General features: G+C 44.5%; 1 non-coding gene across 1 annotated transcript; it reads left to right on the top strand.

Moving 5' to 3' along the window:
• The first annotated feature begins 23,551 nt into the window (after positions 1 to 23,551).
• Positions 23,552 to 23,766, top strand: LOC139037273 (small nucleolar RNA U3). The gene has a single exon (XR_011490098.1). It is a non-coding gene; the product is annotated as a small nucleolar RNA U3 (small nucleolar RNA).
• The last annotated feature ends 437 nt before the right edge of the window (positions 23,767 to 24,203 follow it).

Genomic DNA, 24,203 nt, shown 5'->3' with positions numbered 1-24,203 from the left:
CCTTGATCAAGCAGAGCAGACATTACTGTAAGCTTGGTAACTCATGGGGAAACCAGGCTGACAGTGTAAGTTCTTAATAATTGCCCCAACATGCTGTCTAGAATTTTGAAATTCTCCCCAGGAAACCCCCAGAGCAGAGCCCCGCAGGAGAAGTTTCTTTTAAAAGCAAAATTGTGGAATAAGCGAAGTGTGTCGGTGACATCTCACTTCCCTTTTCATGATTTCTTTCTACCCACTTAGGAAACCACCATGATTTCAGATAGCAGGGCCTTCTAATGGCCTCTGAAAGCCCAAAGTTCCCACCCAGACCTGATCTTCCTGGGCTTTGGATTTATCCTTGGGGACCGTATGCCTTGGATTTTTTTTCACCTTTCCTATAATGTTTCCCATAAATTTCAAAATGTTGTGATTCATTACATGTTTACTTAAATGTTAGTTTTATATCTTTGTAAGAGCTTGCATGTGTTATTTAATTCACAAAAATCAGGAAAAAAAAAAACAACCCTTGCTTGAACCATCCATCCTGAGCTTTGCTTCCATGAAGTGTGCCGTGCCCGTTGAGACCAACACTGGAAATGACCTGACGTGGACTCGCCTGAGATGCCGATGAGAGACAAGCTCAATAAACTGCCCTTCCCAGAGGTATGGGCCCTGCGACGCACATTGCCTTAACCCACGCAGCGCTGTCACTCTTTTCTCTCTCACTCATCTTCTAATCACTTGGGGGAGTCCTTTCCTACCTCACTGTTGTTTCAACATAGTCCTTCAGACAGCTGCTCCCAGTTGATGGGGATTGACATGTGATACATGATCAATTCAGCATCTAATTCAAAGGGACTGTGGAATTGGAGGCATCAGTAAGGAACCGGATGTTTCGGCAGGCTCAACAGGGACAGTTAAGTCATTTCAATAAAATATGATTAATATTGAGCTTCAAGATCAAAGCTGATTCAGTACATGGGACTCTCCTGGTGGTCACGTGGTTAGGGATCTGCCTTGCAATGCAAGGTTCGATCCCTGACCTGGGAACGAAGATCTCACCTGCCGCGCAGCCACCAAGCTTGCAGGCCACAACTACGGAAGCCTGCGCGCTCTGGAGCCCGAGTGCTACAACGAGAAAGTCCGTGGGCCGCGCAGAATACTCCACATGATGCAACGAAAATCACAGGGGCTGCAACTAAGACCCAACATTGCCCAATAAATAAAAAAATTCTTTTTAAAAAGCTGATCCTGTAAAGAGTTTTACTTGCATGTACATGAAGCCCAGAGCTACTTTTTCCTGTAAAAGCACACACACAATTAAGAATCTAGAGATTCAGGTTTCTAAGTACAGATTCTTATTTGAATCCAGATTCTTGCGAAGCTGCACCCACTTCAGACGCTCCTTTCTCCTTCCGTCCTTCCCCAGAACCTCGGGGGTGTCACGTCATCCGTTGCTCCGAGATCATGGGCAGTGCCTACCAAGCTACCCATGTCTTTGCCTCTTCCACCACAAAATACTGACGGCAGTTAATAACCATCAGAAGACATTGCCATCCGTTTAATTCGCCTTTCATCTCCTCCCGTGAGCTCTCTAACTCTTTCTCCTGTTCTATTCCTTCAAAGAGTAAAAAGGTTCAAACCATAAAAATAGAGTTTTAAGAAGTATGACCCCTTCCTCATTTTGCCTGCCAAGTTTCAATCTGGTGCAGGTGCTGACAGACGCTTATAGGCAAATAAGTCATTTCCATATCACTCAGGAAGGACGCTCACTGACCTGAGTCAGGGTCAGGACTTTGATCAGAGGCTCTGGTTTGAGGTCAGAGGCCAGTGCTTTTCTGAATCCCAGACTTGAGTATTGTTTTAACTAGCTTTTGTCATCACCCAAATCCTGCAAGAATGTCTGGAAATTAAATAAGGCAAAAATGGATGACTGTAATCTTGGGCCTGGCAGAGCTTCTGCAGGCAGCCACACCGCACCCAGGCACTGTTTATACTTCTCCTGCGTCCTCTAGAATCCTGCTTACGCATCAGTTTCTATTGAGTAATGGTGTGCGGAGCCAAGTCAGGAACGGTCAAGTTCCTTGTCTGCCTTCTTGGTCTGGTCCTGACACTGGCCCCCGACAATGCCAGGCTCGGGAACTATTTGTTTCTGAACTCCAGCCAAGAAGTCTAACAATTCTCTCCCTTCCTCTCCATAGCCCTCTTCATCCTTACCCATGCCAAGTCTGGGATTTTTCCTTGTCTAGAGACTATATAGGCAAGGAAATGAACTTTCTTGGGATATGACAGACCACTTAGCAGAGAATGTGCCCTTTGTTCTCATTTAAATGCCTTTTCCTTAAATGACATTTCTTAGGCTTCTGCAGATATATCCGCATTTAGCTACTTAATTTCTACAAGGTACCTCTCAGACACTAAGAAGTAGGTGCTGGAATTCCACTTTTTTTTTTTTTTTCCTGATCAGGAAGCAGTGGCTCAGAAAGGAAAACTGATATGCCCAAGGACTTAGTCAAGCACTTCCATTTTGTGTCTGAGTCCATTCTTTAATTTTATTTAAAAATCTTTTCAGCTTCCAGCAACCATGTCCAAGACAAAGGAAGCAAACACTTACATTTACTTACAGAAAAAGACACAGGTCTGAGTGTTGACTCCAATTCCACCATGAGTCAGAAAATTTAATTTCGTTTGGACACACCCAAGGACAACCCAGCACGGATAAGAGTCAACAGGGAAATGGGTTCTACTTCCCACTGTTCACTTGCCACTTGACCTTGGGCAAGTCACTTCAGGCCCCTGGACCCCAGTTTCCTTATCAGCAAAGCAGGGCAGCTGAGTTTCATGATCCCTTTGATTTCCTTTCAGCTTCAAGAAGTCTTGTTCAGTTGCTCAGTCACGTCCGACTCTTTGCGACCCCATGGACTGCAGAACACCAGGCTTCTCTGTCTTTCACTGTCTCCTGGAGTTTGCTCAAACTCATGTACATTAAGTCAATAATGCCATCCAGCAATCTCATCCTCTGTCGCCCCCTTCTCCTCTTACCCTCAGTCTTGTCTAGCAGCATCTTTTCCAATCGGTCACATAGGAAAAAGCTGAAATAAAGACATAAGGCTAAGACATCTCTAAGAACTCAGCCAAGCATCTACATATAAAAAAAACACTTTAAAAGAATAATCTCTGGGGGGAAAAAAAAGAATAATCTCTAGTAAGTAAAAATATGTGTTCATTTTGACTCAGCAATTTCACTTTGGGGCGTTTATCCTAAGGAAAGAATCAGAGATGTGCTTCAAGATACAAGAATGACTATCACAGTGTTTGTTTTTTAATAAACTTTTAATTTTAGGATAGTCTTAGACTTACAGAGAAGTTGCACAGATAGTACAGTTGTTGTTTAGTCACTAAGTCATGTCTGACTCTTTGGGACCCCATGGACTGTAGCCCGCCAGGCTTCTCTGTCCATGGGATTCTCCAGACAAGAATCCTGGGGTGGGTTGCCATTTCCTTCTCCAAAATAGTGCAGAGGGTTCCCATATAGTCCTCCTCTCCCATTTCCTTTATTAATAATGTGCATTAGTATACTAGAATACACTTATCACACCTAATGAACTAATATTGATAATTAGTAACTAAAATCCATACTTTAACTGTATTTCCCTACTTTTACCTTATTCCTTTTTCTTGTTCCAGGATTCTGTCCAGAACACCACATTACATTTAGTTGTCACGTCTCCCTAGATTCCTTAAGATGGTGGGAGATTCTTCCATCTTTCCTGCTTCTTGATGGCCTTGTTAGTTTTGAGAAGCACCGGTCAGGTGTTTTGTAGAATGTGTTGATTTGGGTTGATTTTATTTTATTAAAAAAAAAATCATGAATAGACTAAGGTTCCTGGGAGAAAGATCACAGATGTGAGCTGCCTTTCTCGTTACATCGTATCAGGGGTATCAGCTGTCTACCTAATGTTTACCAATGATGTTAATCATATAGCAGGTAGTATTTGCCAGGTTTCACTGTGCTATTTTGCTTTGGCTGTGCCACATGGCTTGTGGGATCTTAGTTTCCTGAGCAGGGATTGAACCCAGCCAGCCCCTCTGCAGTGAAAGTACGGAGTCTAACCACTGGGTCACCAAGGAGTTCCCTCGCCGTGGTATTTTTTAATAATAAAACTTTTCAATGATAGGACTGTAGACGTCCTAACGGCAGGGATTCTACCTGTTTCACTCACCACAATGCACCCAGTGCCAAGAATAGTTCTGATACATAGAACACATAGTTCAATAGATAGAATTGGTTGAATGAGAAGAGATCTATTTAAATAAATTAATTTATGCAATAAGACAGAATACTAGCAGTCATCATAAATGTTTGGTGATATGGATAAATGCTGGCGATAAATTCAGTGAACAAATAGATTAAAAGCAGTTGCTATACATTGTATTTTCTATAAACTGTCCACAGCCATGTGTGGGTAGAGGATTAGACTATTACTGTCAAAATGTTAACAGGGGTCATTAGTTACTGCTGGGTGGAAGGATTAGGGGGATTTAAATTTTCTGCCTTGTTCAATATTTTCCAAAATTTCAACAATAAAAATGAAGTTTTTCTGGAAATCAGAAAGAAACATACCACGAAAATGGAGAGAAGTTTAAACCTCCAGAAAGATCCTGGAGCAAGAAAAAACAGATGTTCCAATACAATGCCCAGCAACCACATTATTTAGTCATGTATTAGTATTTGTGAAGGAACTGAAATTAGTGGTGCAGCGCGTAGAGGGTGTTGTCCTCAAAATTCTGCAGTTTCTAGGAAACTAGTCACCATCTGTTTCTGATTTAGGGCATTAGAGTTGCAAGATCATGCACTGTATCTTTGTTACTCTCATAACAAATTGTTTAAAGTTAAAAAAAAAAAAGCAAAGGAGTAAAGAGCGCAGAATACCAGAGTGAATGGCGTTATTGTATGGTTTGCTTTCTCCTCTCTGGGGCTTTGCATTTTAAAAACACATGTTGTGGTTTTTCTGTGATTATCTCCCCACTTCCTGTGCTGTGTCTCCCTTACTGTAAATATCCTTTTGTAGGGTCATGCTTTTCTTGTATCTCCCATGCACTGTGTCTTTCTTCATATTCGCTAACTTTCTCCAAGCTTCCACTGTATATATTTTTTCTAATTTGTATGAGTCCAATGGTATTTATTTTATTCTCCAACAAGAGTTTTAGAACCCTGGTTTCAAATCCTAGTTGCGTCTTCTATTAGCTATGTGATTTTGAGAAAGTCACTTAACCTCCCTGAGTTTCCCCCTTGGAAACTAGGGGACAATATTATGTACACACTGGGTGTGTTGCAAGGATTGAATGAGATTTAATGTAAATACGTAGAGGATCAATCCTAGTGCTAGTCATAAACAGGGCACTTAACCGTTGGTATCTGTTACTTCCTTTCCCTCTTCTATGCATGCCCTGTACTGTGTCTCTCGCCATCTTTCTGAAACACATATTAAAGGATCAAGTCCAAACTTAGGCTTTCAGGGTCCTTTTCAAATGAGACCTAATCCATCTCTTGGGCCTCACTATCTTCAGGAATGTTCTGTATCTGCATTACACCCCAGGCACATTGGCTGTTGCCTAAATACGTGGCACTCTTTCTTCTCTGCCTGCCTTTACACATGCTATTTTCTGTGTCTGGAAGTCTTTTGTGCTCCTACCTAAGAAATGGTCTTTGTGAAGCCTCTGACAGCTTGGGGCCCCTACGCTCCCCTCCGACCACAGTCATTTGTTCAGAACTTTATTACTACAACTCCTTATTCAAGTGTCTCTATCTGTCACTCACTCAAGCAGCAGTCATCCGGCCCCTACGATGTGCCAGGCACCGAGAATGCTATTAATAGTTGAATTATAGATTCCATAAGTACAGGGGTCTTGTCTGATTTCTCCCTCCCCAGGGCTTAGCACAGGAGAAAAGCAAACAGTCAGTGTTTGTTTGTTCAATATCAAATAAAATGAGAGCATTTCGTTTTCAATCATCAAATCGAAAACCATAACGCTGCCAAGTACTTCCTGGTTTGCCTTTTAAAGGCAAAGATAAAAGACACATATTTTCTTTTACATGTAACATATTGTTACGCTTTTTTTCTTTTTTTAAACAATTCCAGGGGGCTCAGAAATATTCCCTTGCTTTGAATGCTTTCCATCTGGAAAAGTTTAGCTAATTAAACCAATGACTGCAGATGAGTTGGCTCCATTTATCTCCAAGGGATGAAATCTTTTTCTCTCCAGAGATTCTTCCTCAGACAAATACCAAGGGTCAGTGTTATTTTTAGTAACATATAGTTTTGAAAGTCTTAAAATTTTTTTTTTAAGATTTCTAAGTTTGGTAACACATACTTTAAAAATCTTTTCATAAAAAATATTAAATTTACGAATAAACTCTAACCTGTACAGAAGCATTTCTATCAACTCTAGATTATGTTGAATTACCATAGTGGAGGTTAAGTTAGCCATTAATCTACTAACAAGAAGTTAGAAAAAAATGCTTTCTCTTTCCTTTTTTTGGTAAATGCAGGATCCCTGCTGGTGAAAATATTCTGTGCAGACTGAGTGGTGATTCAGAGAAAGTTATTAAAATCATTTTGAGGGATCTTCAATTTTTGATGATGATTTGTCACTATTTCTATGTCTTCATTCTTGCCCCTCCCCTCTTCCCTTCTCCATCTTCTCCTAATCTACAGCACAAATGAGCCTTGCTTTCTTGGATGAATTTGGATTCTCGTACACCCCACAGGACAATTATGAAAATCATGTGCCAATTACATGCTGACTTCTTTGAGGTTCAAAGTGAAAATGCTATAACTTCACACAAACAATAATTAAGACATGGCCACAAAAGCTGAGTTTTATTGATATAAATTAAAAAAAAATTTTTTTTCAACTGGAAATAATTTGTCCATCTCCTGGGTTATATCATGAGATTTAAACCAATGGGCCCTGATAGGAAAGAGCTACCTCAGGTTTTAGTGGAAAAGATACTGTGCAAACTTTGATAGTGAATAAACCAAATTTCAAGGCTAATACTGCCGTCTTTGCCAGGCAATGTCAGCATGCACAGTGGACTCAACTGAATTTCATAAAAACTAAAAACCAGTAAAGAAAGTCAGCGTGGGCCCAAGAACCTGTTGAAGTTCACCTGGCCCCATGTGACCGAGGCCCTCTTTCAGACCCCTGCCTGGGGCTGCCCCCCAGCCTTTCTCAAGGCTGACCACCTCCTTTCCCATCCTTCTCCCATGGGAACAAAAGGGCCCCCTCAAAGCCAAAGACTGGGGCGGGGGATGGCTGTTGCAGTTCGTTTCCTTTTAAATTTGTTTACTATTTTTCTGACTGTGCTGGGTCTCTGTGCTGCCCACGGGCTTTCTCTCGTTGCCGAGTTCCGGCTTCTCACTGCAGTGGCCTCTCATTGCGGAGCCTGGCTCTAGGGTGCACAGGCTTCAGTAGTGGTGGCGCACAGACCTAGTTGCCCCTTGGCATGCGCAGTCTTCCCAGGCCAGGGATTGAACCCGTGTCCCCTGCACTGGAAGGTGGATTCTTAACTGCTGGATCACAGGGAAGTCCTGGCTGTGGAATTCAGATGACTGAGTTTAATGAGACAAACAGGTTCTGTGGTCATCACAGTCCCGAATAATAGACTGGATCTAAGCCTTAGCTCTTGAGCAGTCTTTGACATTTCCGTTGTTGTTCAGTCGCTAAGTCGTGTCCCACTCTTTGCAGCCCCACGGACGGCAGCACGCCAGGCTCCTGTGTCCGCCACTGTCTCCCCAAGGTTGCTCAAACTCATGTACACTGAGTCAACCAGGCTGCCTAACCGTCTCATCCTCTTTGGCATTTTACAGTGTCCCCAAAGCCCCAGGGCCAGCACTGGGTACTGTCCTCATTTCTCTTCTCTCAGGCCCTGCTGGAGGTCACTCCATCCATCCTTCACTGCTGGGTGGTGTCAGAGGAGGTTACCCCAGTTTTGTAGACTCAGGTAGAAATATCGGTGCTTCTATCTTGGGCTTTGGTATTGTAAGGAGGATCCAGGCCATTCCTCACTGTGCTTTGAGAAGATGTTATTAGGATACTCTCCACTGAATTCCTTCGGAATGATCCATGGGATACTCTGTCGTGTTAGAACAATTATGCTGTGCCTGTGCAGTTGGTGTGTTTATACTTCAGGGACCCTGTGTATTTTGTAATTCATCATTTTTCTCTCTTGTGTTGAATACCAGGAGGCTCCGAGCCAACTTTTGTCTCATTGATAGCAAAGACTCCATGTCTTGCATCTTACTTATACCTTTGCTTTCCCTCATGTTTCTTATTTCGAATTTATTTGATATTCCTCTAAGTGTTTGCTTCCCTGGCGGCTCAGATAGAAAAGAATTTGCCTGCAACGCAGGAGACCCAGGTTCCATCCCTGAGTCAAGAAGATCCCCTGCAGAAGGGAATGGCTACCCACTCCAGTATTCTTGCCTGGAGAATTCTACAGACAGAGGAGCCTGGCGGGCTACAGTCCACAGGGTCTCAAAGAGTTGGACACGAGTGAGTGACTAGCACTTTCATAGTGTTTGCATTTTTATAAGCAGCCTTAAAGTCTTCTTGCAAGAAAATAGGTTGCAGAAAATAATAAGAAATAAATAAGAAAACAAACATTTGTGGGTAGGAAAATTCAGAGAAGATTTCTTTCAGGCAACAAACCTTGATAGGATTTAGGACTGCCACCATATGGTATGGATGATGTTAGAAAAGTCAACGCCCCCTTGAGCACCATGGCATTGCCTATAGCATGGATAAATATGACCATGGATGTATGAATTACAGCCTCAGGGGTCACTGAATGAATGGAAAAGCAGGGGTATAGGAAGAGAATGTCTTAAGTTGATTGTTGAAAAAGATGAGATTCTCTTGCAGGAGAAAAACTCAAGTGACCCAAAGGAAGTGGTTCACAGGGGATGAAAACAGAGAGTGGTGACAGAAGGCTAAAGATGGCGACCCAGAGGGAAGCGGGGAGTGCCAGGCAGAAATTAGAAAAAATAAAAACAAGTAAATCCACATTTGTCGAAAGGCGAGTACAGAAGCCGTCCAAATCAGGGTCACAAGCTCCCAGCAAAGTAGCTAGAATTTCTGCTGATGAATTGAAGGAAATTTGCAATAAGGAAAAATACACCCATCTGAAAAGAAATCCAGTTCATAAGGTCAGCCCAACCCAAAACAACATCAGTGAACAGGAATTTCATTCTCTGAACAATACCAATCTTAGCGCTACTGTGGCCAACTCATTCCTTTCTAAAGGGTGCACGGGTCACACCTATTTTTGTCCTGAAAATTCTACAGAGAACTTTTGAAAAGAGGCCTGCACAGTTAGGAATCCTCAAATAAAAAATGCGATTGTGCTTCCTTGTTCAGCTGCAGGGTGGCACATGTCCCCTTTAATATGCTGGCAATTCCCAGCTTCACTAAAGCTGCACAGATGGGCGCAGTGAAACTGCCAGTTACCTTGTACACAGAAAGTCTCTCAGGGAAGGGAGACAGAGTCGCATGGTAATATTTTACAGGGAAGTGCTCACAGCCTCTGTGTTAGTCGCTCAGTCCTGTCTGACTCTCTTTGACCCCATGGACTGTGTAGACTTCCAGGCTCCTCTGTCCATGGAATTCTCCAGGCCAGAATACTGGAGTGCGTAGCCATTCTCTTCTCCAGGGGGTCTTCCTGACCCAGGTATCAAACCCGGGTCTCTTGCATTGCAGGCAGGTTCTTTGCCATCTGAGCCACCAGGGAAGCCCTTATAAGGATAAATGAGTAATACCAACCTCATGGATATGATGATCGTAATAATTACACTTGTTGATACTGATGTGGTGCTTGCTATGTACTGGACCTGGTGCTAAGCATTTACACATATTAACTCGTCTAACTTAATCCTCTTAACAGGTAGTCACGTAAGATGGCCCTAGAGAGGCTTTCCCATTTTCGGAATGTCTGAGTATGTACGTCTTGTTGCCATACACTAGGTCAAAATTTCCCCTGAACTTGAATATTCATGAACTCCTTCAAAGTCCTTGGGCAAGTGGGTAAGGCGGTGCCAGATGGCCTGTTCAGTGAGTCCCTGTCTGTGCTGTGCTAGGCATACATTCCATTGTGCTAAGTCTCTTCAGTCCTCCTGTGACTCTCTGCAACCCATGGACTGTAGCCCGCCAGGCTCCTCTGTCCGTGGGATGCTCCAGACAAGAATACTGGAGTGGGCTGCCATGCCCTCCTCCAGGGGATCTTCCCGACCCAGGGATCGAACCAGTGTCTCTGATGTCTCCTGCATTAGCAGGGGGGTTCTTAACCGCTAACACAACCTGGGAGCCCACACATTACATCATCGAATCCTTAAAACAAGCCTTCGAGGTGGTTTCTGTTATTAACCCCATTTTACGTTTCGCAGGAACTAATTCAGAAAGATAAAGTACACTCAGTGCCTAAGTTAGATCTAGTAAATCCAGACTGAGAGTGTCAACTGGATTTGGCCATGTGGAAGTTGCAGAATGGTGTAGGGTCACCAGCAGGTAGAAGAATGAATGGGTGGTGAAGGAGAAAGATGACTGGAGAAGCTTGGCTGTGCTCAAGAGTGAAGAAGTGTTATTTATTGAGTGTTCACTGTGCTCTGACATCATGAGATGCCAGGGTAAAACAGAAGAGCCAGCAGATGTGGGCTTCTGTCCTCAGGTGACTGACAGGCCAGCAAAGAGAGACCGTCCACAGATTTATTCAACTTGATAAGTGCTAAAAACACAAGTGGAGGGTGGTGTGTGTCTATTACAGCAAGATGGCACCTGAAGACGGGAAGGGAGGAGGCATCTCTGAGGAAGTGATGCTCGAGTGGATGGCAATTTCATATCCCCCATGGGTCCGCCTTCGGGGAGCGAACACCCTGGCCCTGCTGACATGGGCATTTGGGTCCCCATGGAAATTTCTTATTGTTGTGTGTCAGCTCCGTCACCTGGCTTCTAGAACCAGCACATGCAAATGGAAGTCATTTATGTGTGCTCAAACTATACTGACTACACCCTAAAGTAGGAACTGAGCCTCCCCCACCAAAGTAGTCCCACATAAACCCAGATAAGTACTTAATTCACTCTCTCAAAGCAGCCTGCCTCTGCAGTCTGCCTCTTGTTCCTCTTTGACCCTGGCTTCCATTTGTCTAAATCCCCCGCTGGTGAGGCTAGCTGGTGGCCAAGGTTAGAGGGTCTGAATGTGAGAATACCCACGTGTGTGTGCTGGGGCCTTCTCTCCAGGCTTCTAGCACCGCCTGTCATCTGGGTGAGGAGCAGGGCTGGGTCTGGGCGGAGGTACTGAGGCGCAGAGGGTGCCGGCCTCACCCCGGAGCAGCGATGCCTGAGCTCCTAGAGTCTCCCATTCAAGCTTTCTGTCTCCTTTCTCTCCTGTTCAATTCCAGTTCAACGGCCAGATGGGAGGTTGACATATGACCTTGGGCAAGTTACTTAACCTCCTTGTGCCTCAATTTCCTCCTCTGGAATATGGAGATAATGAAAGTACCTCTTTTAGGGAATTCCCCGGTGGTCCAGGGGCTAGGACTTGGTGCTTTCATTGCCCAGGTTTAGTCCCTGGTTGAGGAACTAAGATCCCACAACCCGCGTGCTGTGGTCAAACAAACACACAGTACCGGTTTCAGATTAAGTGAGAAAATTCACATAAAGTACCTTGCATAGTGGCTAGCACATAGTAGGTACCGGGCAATTGTTAGCTTTTATTATTACTATTAACGGTTGTGTTTTCTAGAGTTCTGTTATGTTGTGTTTGAGTCTTAGCTCAGCTAGCCAGAGCCTACTATTTGAAGTCTACTGATGGGCTTCCCTGGTGGTCTAGTGGTTAAGAATCTGCCTGCCAATGCAGGGGACATGGATTTGATCCCAGGTCTGGGAAGATCCCACATGCTGCGGGGCAACTAATCAATTACTGAAGCCCACACGCCTAGAGCCCATGAGCCCTAACTACTGAGCCCGCACGCCTAGAGCCCGTGCTCTGCAACAAGAGAAGCCCCTATTCTTTGCAACTGGAGAAAGCCCGTGTGCAGCAACGAAGACCCCGCACAACCAAAAATAAAAGTAAATAAATAAATATTGGAAAAAAAGTGTACTGTTGAATAAATTGGCATTTTACTTTTATCCATCAGTCTTATGAACTTAGCTAAAGTACATTTGACCCTAAGAGCTGAAGCGAAAGCTGAGAAGCTCTGGGTTCGGACAGTGAGGCGGAGTCAGCCTTGGCTTGGCACACTTGCGCCAGAGGCATGAGGCTTCTTGGAAGTCAGCTTGCTGCCCTCCCTGGACACGCCCAACCTCTCCATTGTTCTTCCATTGGAAATTCCGGCATTCTAAGGCCACTCTTGCTTTTTATATTCCAACCAGAAAAGAATGTGTTTTAAAATACAGTAGTACCTATCAGCCAAAGGTTTCTAACTGTCTCAAGAGTTTGAGGAGATCTTTTTTTGCGTGTTATTTTTGAAGAAAAATTCACAACTGAGGCTGCTGATCAGCCCAACTGCAAACAGCCCAACTGCAGCCAACTGTTATTTTCTATTGGAGTATAATCGCTTTACGATGCTGTGTTAGTTTCTGCTCCACAACAAAGTGAATCAGCTATTTGTATACATATATCTCTTCCCTTTTGGACCTCCTCCCAGCCCCCATCCCACCCCTCTAGGTCATCACAGAGCATATGTGGAATCTAGAAAGACGGTTCAGATGAACCTATTTGTAGGGCAGGATAGAAGCACAGACGTAGAGAGCAGACGTGTGGGACAGTCGGGGTGTGGGGGGACGACCTGGGAGAGCAGCGTCAGCATGTGTACACTGCCTCGGATAAAACGGCTGGCTCGTGGGAAGCTGCCCTACAGCACGGGGAACTCAGCTCAGCGCTCTGGGGAGAACTTGGTCTCCCCCACCGCTCTCCTGCTTGACTTGGTGGGCCTCCTATTGTCTTCCTTAGCAAGGCAGCGCAGTGCTGAGTGCCAGAAAAGGCCCAGGGGAAAACCCTCTGCCAAAATGCAAAATCAGAGAGAAAAAAAATAAATAAAAGCAATGATTTTGGAGCAGACTGGCATCAACTGTGAGCCCAGTCTGCCATATTTACTTTTTCTTAATCTAAAATAACAGAGATAACGTACACAATAGACTTTCTAACTTGCCACTTTTCCCTTATCTTTTTTCCCTTTGTGAACCTAAGACATCATGTTCTTTCATACAATCCCTCCAAAAAAAAAAAAAAAAAGAAAGAAAAAAGCCTTTGGCCATTCCATTCCCTGCTGCCCATGGAGAAGGACAGACTCTATCTGATATTTCAGCTGGAAGGCAGGGTGGCAGATTCTTTCCAATGGGGTGGCGACTTCCTCCCTACTTTCAGAACACACCCCTTCCCAAAAATACGCCCTCCGGCCGAGCAGCACAAAGGGAGCTCTCAGCGTCAGCAAATGCCCACATCCCTTCCTTTTCCTTTTACACCCAGTGGCCTGAGAAGGGCACAAGAGTTTGGGGAGTCCGCACCACAAATGTGTGTGTAGCCGCTGTGGGCCTGGAAGTGGCCTCGCTCTCCTCTCTTACCCTCCTGGTCCGTCTTCCAAACCAGCCGTTATAGGTGGTTTGGTTGCTCAGTCGTGTCTGACTCCTTGCAACCCCATGGACTGCTGTCCTCCGGGATCCTCCATCCATGGGGTTTCCCAGGCAAGAATCCTGGAGTGGGTTGACATTTCCTCCTCCAGGGATCTTCCCGACTCAAGGATTGAACCTGCGTCTCCTGCACTGCAGGTGGATTCTTCACCGACTGAGCTACCAGGGAAGCCCGTGATAGTGATTGTCCTAAAACCCAAATCTGATCATTCCATCTACTTAAGAACTTGCCCTTTCGGCCCACAGCAAGCATTCTTAAACTCCAGTCAATGCATGGGCCTGTGCATAGCTGACGATGAAAGAATAGTCTTTAAAAACTTTTGTTTCTACTTTTTGGTGGTGCCATGCAGCACGTGGACCCTAGTTACCCGATCAGAGATTGAACCCATGCCCCTTGCATTAAGAGCATGCATAGTCTCAACCACTGGACCATCATGGGAGTCACAGAATGATCATATTGAAGATATAGTTTCTGAAGTTTGGGATAAGACCTGGGAATTTGTAGATGTTAGTTTGAATTCTTCAGATTGTGAGTGACAAAAAGTCATCTCAAACTAGTTTAGGTCAAAAACGGAATCCGTTATTTCCTCGGGAGTTCGGGGATAAAACTATCTCAGTGACATCTGGGGGTTTAATCTGTAGGCATGGCTGAGTGATGGCATGGACAGGTCGGTGTCGTTGAGAGAATTCATTACTTTCATTTCCCGAGAGCGAAGGCCCTCGCCGGGCAGGGCCACCTAGGGAAGCATGAGATTTGGCCAGGAGGCGGGAAGAGGCGAACCACAGCCCTTACTGGGGCTTTTGCAGGAAAGGTAAGGCGGGCTGGAGTAAACACAGCTTGGGACTGGCTAGTTTGAATGATTCTTTTGGGCTTTGGGGCATAGCAGCTGTTCCTAGATGTCTGATATCTGGCCCTGCGTTGATCTGGGTCAGGGAAACAATGGTTTTGTGTGTGTGAATTAGATAAAGCAGGTGATTTCAGAGTATGAGCTCTGGATCTCAAAGGAGATGTAAACAACTTCAGCTGTCTAATGGATGCCAAATAGACAAATATAGAATCTAAGAAAACACGACAAGAACTGGCTCCAGTAGGAATGGATCCAGAGTGGTGTGGTCTTCAAAGCTGCCACTAGCCACGTGTGACTGGCAAACACTTCAGATGTGGTTAGCCGTATTGAAATGGGATGTGAAGTACAGGCTGGCTTTCAAAGACAGGGCATAAAAAAGAGAAGACCATCTCATTAATGATCTTATATATTGATGACACATTGAAGTAAAATTTTGGAAATGTTGAATTAAATACAACATAGCATGGAAATTCATTTCCTTTGCTTCCTTTTACTTTTCCTGACATGGATGCTAGGAACTGAATATTGCATATGGCAGCTTGTATTTTGGAGTAGGAAATGGCTACCCACTCCAGTATTCTTGCCTGGAGAATTCCATGGACAGAGGAGCCTGGCATGCTACAGTCCATGGTGTCGCAGAGAGCTGACTGAGCACAGCACAGCTTGTATTTATGGCTTACACTGTGTTTCTATTGAACAGCATTGATCAAGATCAAATGAGGTCCTCTCTGTTTCCCTCTCTCTTTCCATAATTCGACTCTGCTCCCTTCTGATATATTTGGAGTTCATTCTCTCCGACTATCAACTATCCTTCCCTGTGTGTCCATGGGAAAATGACTAATGGAAGCTCCCGGCTTATAGAATTCCAGCTTCCTAATGCTGTCCAAAGACAGGCTTTCTTCCACTGTTCATACATCAGTCTCGGAGAGAAAGACTCACTGGCCTGCTGATGTCATATTCTAATCCCCTTAGAATGCTTCTGTCCAGGGAAAAATTTCCTGTATCAACCACTTGGTTTTTGTGAGATGTAGTTTGTATCCCCTCATCCCTGTGCTTTTACACGTGCCAGTCCATCCGCCTGGAATACCTTTCCTTCTCTCCTGCCTGGATAATTCCTAATTCAGCCAGATTCCTCATGATCTAGCAGAAATGTGAAGCTCTGCTATCTCAATCATAGCTCTCATTGCTTGTTTTTTCTTTTTTTAATTCTTTTGATGTGGGCCATTTTTGAAATCTTTATTGAATTTGTTAAAATATTGCTTCTGTTTTATGTTTTGTCTTTTTGGTGGTTAGGCATGTGGTATCCTAGCTCCCTGACCAGAGATTGAACCCGCACCCCCTGCATTGGAAGGCAAAGTCTTCACTACTTAGGGCTTTTGAATTTTTGCTTTCCTGTCTCCCCCACTGACCTTTAGCCCCTCAAAGGCAGGCTCTGTCTTCTATTCTTTCATTTGGCCCCAACAGAATAGAGGGCACTCAATAAACATTGGTGAAATGAAGGTGAGCTTGTTCATTACAAGCAGCAGGCAAGAGATAAAGGTTACTTATCTACTTTATATTCTGTATTGGCTTTGTATTGCTGTGTAGTGAACTGCCACAAATCTAGAGGTTTAAAACAATACGTTTAGTGTCTCATAGTCCCGTGTTTCAGGAGTCTGGCATGGTTTATCTGGGTCATCTGCTCAGGAGCTCATCAATCAGTAATCAACGTGGTAGTTGATCTCCATAGTCTAATCTGCAGACTACATTAGGGAAGAATTAATTTCCAAGATCATTCAGGTGGTTGGTAAAATTCATTTCCTTGCGGTTGCATGATTGAGGTTTCTGTTTTCTTGTTGGCTGTAAACTGGGCTACTCTTTTTTTTCCTATCAAAGTTAATTTTTATTTTTAATTGGAGGATAATCGCTTTACAGTATTCTGTTGTTTCTGCCATATGTCAACATGAATCAGCCATAGGCATGTTTATGCCCCCTCCCTGTTGAACGCCCCTCCCTGGAGCTACTCTCTACTAGAGGTTCCCGCAATTCCTCCATGTGTGACCTTCCGCTCTCTCACGGGGAAGTCCCTGGTGGGCCAGTGGTTAGGACTGGTACTTTCACCGCTGGGACCTAGGTTCAGTCCCTGGTTGGGGGACCTACGATCCTGCAAGTTGCCATCTCACACTATGGCAGCTTATTTTTTCCAAGCCAGTAACAGAGAGCGAGTCTCTCTAGCTTGTGCTTTCGGGGTGGAAACATGTACACAATTGTAACTCTAATCATATTTTTAGTTCTACTGGTTACAAGTAAGTCACAGGTCCTATCCACACCCAGGGCATGTTCTCCACAATTAGCAATGTGACTAATGAGAGTCTGCTGTGTACCAGAAACTATACCAGGCACTTTTCATTCATTATTTCATTTAATTCTCAGATCACCTTAGGAGATGAGTACTATGAAAGCTGTTTTAAGACTTGGAAATTGAAGCTAAGAGAAATTAGTTTTGACTTGTTCAAGGTCCTCTCCCCCACCCCCTGCCACCAGGACATGGCAAAGCTGGGGTTCAAACTCAGATTTGATCTGAAAAGAACCTTCTGCCCTTTGAACCTCAACTTTTAAGTAGTTTGCCCCAGAAACATTTAAAAAATCATCCTCTTCTTCCTCTTTCTCAAGGGTCACAACAGAAATAGGAAATGCATATTCTTTGCTTCTTGGGTTCGTATTTTTAATCACAGTCAGAATGAAGTCTTTCTGCAAAGAGAGACTGTTCAGATAAAAGCTGGCCATTCTAGGAAACATTATGTTCCAGAATTAGGGCCGGCTGCCAAAGCAAGGGACTGAGACCTGACCTGGATTTTCTCAATGCTATTTGACAATAATTATAAAATAATACCTCATAGTTATATACTGAGTTATCAATTGTTGTCTCATTTGATTCTCAGTGTCCCTGTGAGTCAATCAGGGCAGAGATTTTTGTGTAGTATAGAGATTTTTTTTTTTTAATTTACCTATTTTCATGTTTGGCTGCGTGGGGTCTTAGTTGCAGCATGTGAGTTTTCTCTAGCTGTGGCAGGCGGGCTCCGGAGCACTTGCACTCTGTATATGGTTGTGGTCTCTGAGATGGCCTGGTAGTACGATCTGAGTTCCCAGGGATTGAACCTTTGTCTCCTGCCTTGAAAGGTGGGTTCTTAACCACTGGACCACTAAGGAAGTCCCCTTCCATATTCATTAGAAAAAAAAAAACAACTATTTATTTTTATTTTTGACTGTGCTGGGTCTTCAGCGCTGTGCAGGCTTTCTTTAGCTGCAGTGCTCAGGCTCCCCATTGCAGTGGCTTCTCTTGATGCAGAGCATAGGCACTAGTCCCGTGGCTTTGTGGGGTCCTTCTGGATGTGGGATTGAACCCATGTCTTCTGCATTGGCAGGTGGATTTTTTTTTTAACCACTGAGCCACCAGGGAAGCCCCAATTCCATATTCTTAAATCTTCTCCTTAAGCAGGATTTTAGACGGCTGCTTAATATTCAGTTCAATGGATCTATTCTTCCTCACTCTAAAATGTTTCCTTAATTTTAGCTATTAGGTTTCTCCTTGTTTTTCACTATTACAGAAAGTATTGTGAGAAACATCTCTGGTGGTCAAAAATGTCCTCTCACTATGACAGAGCCCAGAGAAGGGATGGCAGATGGCAGCATTAATGGTCTCGGTGTATTCAGAGATATGGTTATAACACCCCCCCTCAGGCGCGGAGACAACCTTAGAGGGAGACTTGCCCAAACTCTCCTGGCTCATAAATGGGTAGTGGAGACTGGGATGCAAGTGTTTGGCTTCCAAGACGAAGTCTTCCTCACAACCGGCTGCTCACAGTGTGCTCCATGGAGCAGCAGCATTGGCAAACTCGGGGAGAATGCTGTGTAGTTCAGTCCCTCGGTGGTGCCCGACTCGCGACCCCATGGACGGCAGCCCGCCAGGCTTCCCTTGTCCTTCACTATTTCCTGGAATTTGCTCAAACTCAGGTTCACTGAGGCACTGATGCTATCCAACCACCTCATCCTCTGCCACCCTGTTCTCCTCCCGCCCTCAATCTTCCCAGCATCAGGGTCTTTTCCAATGAGTCAGCTCTTTGCTTCAGGAGGCCAAAGTATTGGCGCTTCAGCCTCAGCATCAGTCCTTCCAGTGAACACCCAGGACTGCTCTCCCTCAGGACTGACGGTTGGCTCTCCCTGCCATCCAGTGAACACCCAGGACTGCCCTCCTTCAGGACTGATGGTTGACTCTCCCTGCCGTCCAGTGAACACCCAGGACTGCCCTCCTTCAGGACTGACGGTTGGCTCTCCCTGCCGTCCAGTGAACACCCAGGACTGCCCTCCTTCAGGACTGACGGTTGGCTCTCCCTGCCGTCCAGTGGACACCCAGGACTGCCCTCCTTCAGGACTGACGGTTGGCTCTCCCTGCCGTCCAGTGAACACCCAGGACTGCCCTCCTTCAGGACTGACGGTTGGCTCTCCCTGCCGTCCAGTGAACACCCAGGACTGCCCTCCTTCAGGACTGACGGTTGGCTCTCCCTGCCGTCCAGTGAACACCCAGGACTGCCCTCCTTCAGGACTGACGGTTGGCTCTCCCTGCCGTCCAGTGGACACCCAGGACTGCCCTCCTTCAGGACTGACGGTTGGCTCTCCCTGCCGTCCAGTGAACACCCAGGACTGCCCTCCTTCAGGACTGACGGTTGGCTCTCCCTGCCGTCCAGTGAACACCCAGGACTGCCCTCCTTCAGGACTGACGGTTGGCTCTCCCTGCCGTCCAGTGAACACCCAGGACTGCCCTCCTTCAGGACTGACGGTTGGCTCTCCCTGCCGTCCAGTGAACACCCAGGACTGCCCTCCTTCAGGACTGATGGGTGGCTCTCCCTGCCGTCCAGTGAACACCCAGGACTGCCCTCCTTCAGGACTGACGGTTGGCTCTCCCTGCCGTCCAGTGAACACCCAGGACTGCCCTCCTTCAGGACTGATGAGTGGCTCTCCCTGCCGTCCAGTGAACACCCAGGACTGCCCTCCTTCAGGACTGACGGTTGGCTCTCCCTGCCGTCCAGTGAACACCCAGGACAGCTCTCCTTCAGGACTGATGGTTGGCTCTCCTTGCCGTCCAAGGGGCTCTCCCGAGTCCTCTCTGGCGCCACAGTTCTTCGGTGCTCAGCCTTCTTTCTGGTCCAGCTCTCACGTTGGTACATGACCACTGGAAAACCATAGCTTTGACTACATGAACCTTTGTCAGCAAAGTGATGTTTCTGCTTTTTAATATGCTGTCTAGGTTGGTCATCACTTTTCTTCCAAGGAGCCAGTCTCTTAATTTTATGGCTGCAGTCACTGTCCTCAGTGATTCTGGAGCCCAAGAAAATAAAGTCTGTCACTGTTTCCATTGTTTCCCTATCTATATGCCATGAAGTGATGGGACCAGATGCCATGATCTTAGATTTTTGAATGTTGAGTTTTAAGTCAGCTTTTTCACTCTCTTCTTTCAACCTCAACAAGAGGCTCTTTACTTCCTCTTTACTTTCTGCCATTAGAATGGTATCATCTGCATATCTGAGGTTGTTACTTCTCCCAGCAACCTTGATTCCAGCTTGTGATTCATCCAGCCTGGCATTTCTCACGATGTACTCTGCACATAAGTTAAATAAGCAGGGTGACAATATACAGCCTTGATGTACTCCTTTCCCAATTTTGAACCAGTCTGTTGTTCCATGTCCAGTTCTAACTGTTGCTTCTTGACCTGCATACAGGTTTCCCAGGAGGCAGGTAATGTGATCTGGTATTCCTATCTCTTTAAGAATTTTCCACAGTTTGTTGTGATCCACACAGTCAAAAGCTTTAGCATAGTCAAGGAAGAAGAAGATGTGTTTTTGGAATTCCCTTGCTTTCTCTATGATCCAACAGATATTGGCAATTTAATCTCTGGTTCTTTTGCCTTTTCTAAATCCAGCTTGTACATCTGGAAGTACTCGGTTCATGTACTGTTGATGCCGAGCTTGAAGGATTTTGAGCATTACTTTGCTGGCATGTGAAATGAATGTAATTGTGTGGTAGTTTGATCATTATTATTGCCCTTCTTTGGGACTGGAATGAAAACTGACCTTTTCCAGTCCTGTGGCCACTGCTGAGTTTTCCAAATTTGCTGACATACTGAGTGCAGCACTTCAACAGCATTACCTTTTAGAATTTGAAAGAGCTCAGCTGGAATTCTATTACATCTACTAACTTTGTTCATGATAATGCTTCGTAAGGCCCATTTGACTTCATACTCCAGGACATCTAGCTCTAGGTGTGACCACACCATGGTGGTTTTCTGGGTCATTAAGATCCTTTTTATATAGTTCTGTGTATTTTTGCCACCTCTACTTAATTTCTTCTTCTTCTGTTAGTTAGGTCCTTGCTGTTTCTGTCTTTCATGATGCCCATCCTTGGGTGAAATGTTCCCTTGGTGTCCGCAGTTTTCTTGAAGAGATCACTAGTCTTTCCTGTTCTAATTGCTTTCTTCTGTTTCTTTGCATTGTTCACTGAGGAAGGCTTTCTTATCTCTCCTTGGTATTCTTCGGAACTCTGCATTCAAATGGGTATGTCTTTCCCTTTCTCCTTTACCTTTTGCTTCTCCTCTTTTCTCAGCTATTTGTAAGGCCTCCATAGACAACCACTTTGCCTCCTTGCATTTCTTTTTCTTTGGGATGGTTTTGGTCACTACCTCCTGTACAGTGTTATGAACCTCAGTCCATAGTTTTTCAGGCACTCTGTCTGCCAGATCTAATCTCTTGAATCTCTTCATCACCTCCACTATATAATCATAAGGAATTTGATTTAGGTCACACCTGAATGGTCTAGTGGTTTTCCCTACTTTCTTCAATTTAAGCCTCAATTTTGTAATAAGGAGCTCATGATCTGAGCCACAGTCAGCTTCAGGTCTTTTTTTTTTTTTTTTTTCTGACTGTATAGAGCTTCTCCATCTATGGCTGCCAAGAATATAACCAATCTGATTCAATGGTGACCATCTGGTGATATCCTCGTGTGGAGTCTTCTCTTGTGTTGTTGGAAGAGGGTGTTTGCTGTGACCTGTGTGTTCTCTTGACAAAACTCTGTTAGCCTTTGCCCTGCTTCATTTTGTACTCCAAGGCCAAACTTGCCTGTTACTCCAGGTGTCTCTTGACTTCCTACTTTTGCATTCCAATGCCCTATGATGAAAAGGACATCTTTTTGGGGGTGTTAGTTCTAGAAGGTCTTATACATCTTCATAGAACTGTTCAGCTTCTTCATTAGTGGTTGGGACATATACTTGGATTACCTTGATGTTGAATGATTTGCCTTGGAAATGAACTGAGATCATTCTGTTATTTTTGAGACTGCACCCAAGTACTGCATTTTGGACTCTTGTTGACTATCAGGGCTACTCCAGTTCTTCTAAGGGATTCTTGCCCACAGTAGTAGATATAATGGTATCTGAATTACATTCACCTATTCCCATCTATTTTAATTCACTGATTCCTAAAATGACAATGTTTACTCCTTCCATCTCCTGCTTGACCACTTCCAATTTACTTTGATTCATGGACCTAACATTCCAGGTTCCTATGTAATATTGTTGTTTACAGCATCGGACTTTACTTTGACCACCAGACACATCCACAACTGAGTGTCATTTCCACTTTGGCCCAGCTGCTTCATTCTTTCTGCAGCTATTAGTAATTGCCCCCTACTCTTCCCCAGCAGCACACTGGACAGCTTCTGACCTGGAGGGCTTGTCTTCTGGTGCTATATCTTTTTGCCTTTTCATACTGTTCATGGGATTCTCTTAGCAACAATACTGGAGTGGTTTGCCATTCCCTCCTCCAATGGACAGTCTTTTGTCAGGCCCTACCCAAGATTTTGTGAATCAGAACCTGCATTTGCACCATCTTGAGATGCCTATACATTAAGTGTGAAAGTGATGCTTACAACACACCCTCTCCTATAATCCTGTGAAAAGATTTAAAATGAGGCGTAACACCAGTTTCTCCTCAGCTTTGAGATGTCTCACAGTTCCCCAAGGGCTGTTTGCTGTGTGCCCTCCTCATGAGGGATTTGTTCATGTCCTGGTAAACCATCAGATTCTTTTTAAAAAATGTTGTTTTTACGTATTTGGCTGTGTTGGGTCTTAGTTGAGGCACACGGAATCTCTATTGCAGCACGCAGGATCTTTTTAGTTGTGGTGTGTGGGATATAGTTCCCTGACCAGGTGTCGTACCTGGGCCCCCTGCATTGGGATTGCAGAGTCCTAGTCACTGGACACCAGGGAAGTCCCAAAAGATCAGAAATCTTTAACTTCATCTTATCCCTGGATATGGCCAAACTCTCCTGCTCAGAACCATACAAACAGCACTTTGGATACTTTTCAGGAAGTACCATGGCGAAGGAGAAAGGGCACGACACCAGGAGTCCTGGTCCAGATTCCATGATTAACAAGTTGGGTGACTCTGGAGAGCCTCTGAATCTTCCTTGATTGAATTAGATGCAGTGGTGAGAACATGCTTTGTGTACATCTGGTTGGTACATTTGGTACATTTGGTTGGTACATCTGGTTTGGTACATTTGGGTACATCTGGTTGGGGGCCATATTTAGACATCATCTTCCTTCTGAGGGAAATGATGGTGTTTAGACTAGATGATCCTTGGGGCAAGTATTCAGAGGACCAAATCCTTCCGAGAAAGTTTATTTTAGGTAGGATTCCGCCTGTGCTCCCCAGGAATATAATGACAGGGGGATTATATAGTGAGTCAAATCAGAATGGGTGAGAGTGAGAGCTTGGAGTAACTGATCTTCAAAGTCCCTTTAAAATCTAAAAACATACACTCTTCTCCCATTTCGATATGAAAAAAGAAAAGGAATTCTAGCATCAGCTGGTTATTTTATGCAACTACCTGCTTTCAGGAAAGAGAGAAACTATTCTATTCTGTAAAAATTTAGATTTACTTCAAGTCTCATTCCTGAGATTTAAGTATGTCTTCTTGTATGTGATTCAATTAATTTCACTTGCCTTAAGACTATACTTTCAGGGATCATTTCTATAGCTTGTTACTAGAGAAGTTTCTCTGATCGTGTTAGAGCACCCGAAACCACCAGGAAGAGATGCAGTGTTCTCTCCTGAGCGTGAAGCTGGTCTTCGGTGTTGCTTTTGCAGCTGCTATCGGCCACTGATGATCGTTCTTCTCTTCCTTTGGAAGAATAAGAGGGAGGGAACACCATCTGAGTGGTCTTGAAAAAAAAATTTTTTTCACTTGCCTTGAGCACATTGCGCAGAGACCAGGTTCAGGTCTTCCCAATCAGATGTAATTACTGAAGTCACTGATCTCTGGTCTGTTTTCCTTTTTCCTCTCCACGTACTTATTACCTTTCTTGGAGGAAGGAAGTTAAAAGCTTTACATAGTCTCTCTGTTTTGTAACCACATTTCTCAAACTTAAGAGCTGAGCATTGTGATGACTAAATAAGAGGTCTGATTCAGCTTCTTGGAAAAACACATAGTTAAAGGAATTTATGTGTCACACGCAGCAGATTTCAAAAAAAATGGTCAATGATGGTCATTAACCCTGAACATCGCAGTCATGTCCACAGAAAAAGGAACCATATTTTTGAGACTAAAATCTAAAACTTCCCTTTTGTTTTACTGTTTTCTTATAATAATTCAGATTAT

Source organism: Odocoileus virginianus, chromosome 10 (assembly GCF_023699985.2).
Source record: "Odocoileus virginianus isolate 20LAN1187 ecotype Illinois chromosome 10, Ovbor_1.2, whole genome shotgun sequence".
In the NCBI taxonomy this organism is placed as follows: domain Eukaryota; kingdom Metazoa; phylum Chordata; class Mammalia; order Artiodactyla; family Cervidae; genus Odocoileus; species Odocoileus virginianus.
Note: the sequence above shows the minus strand (reverse complement) of the source record. Positions and strands in the feature narration are given on the sequence as shown.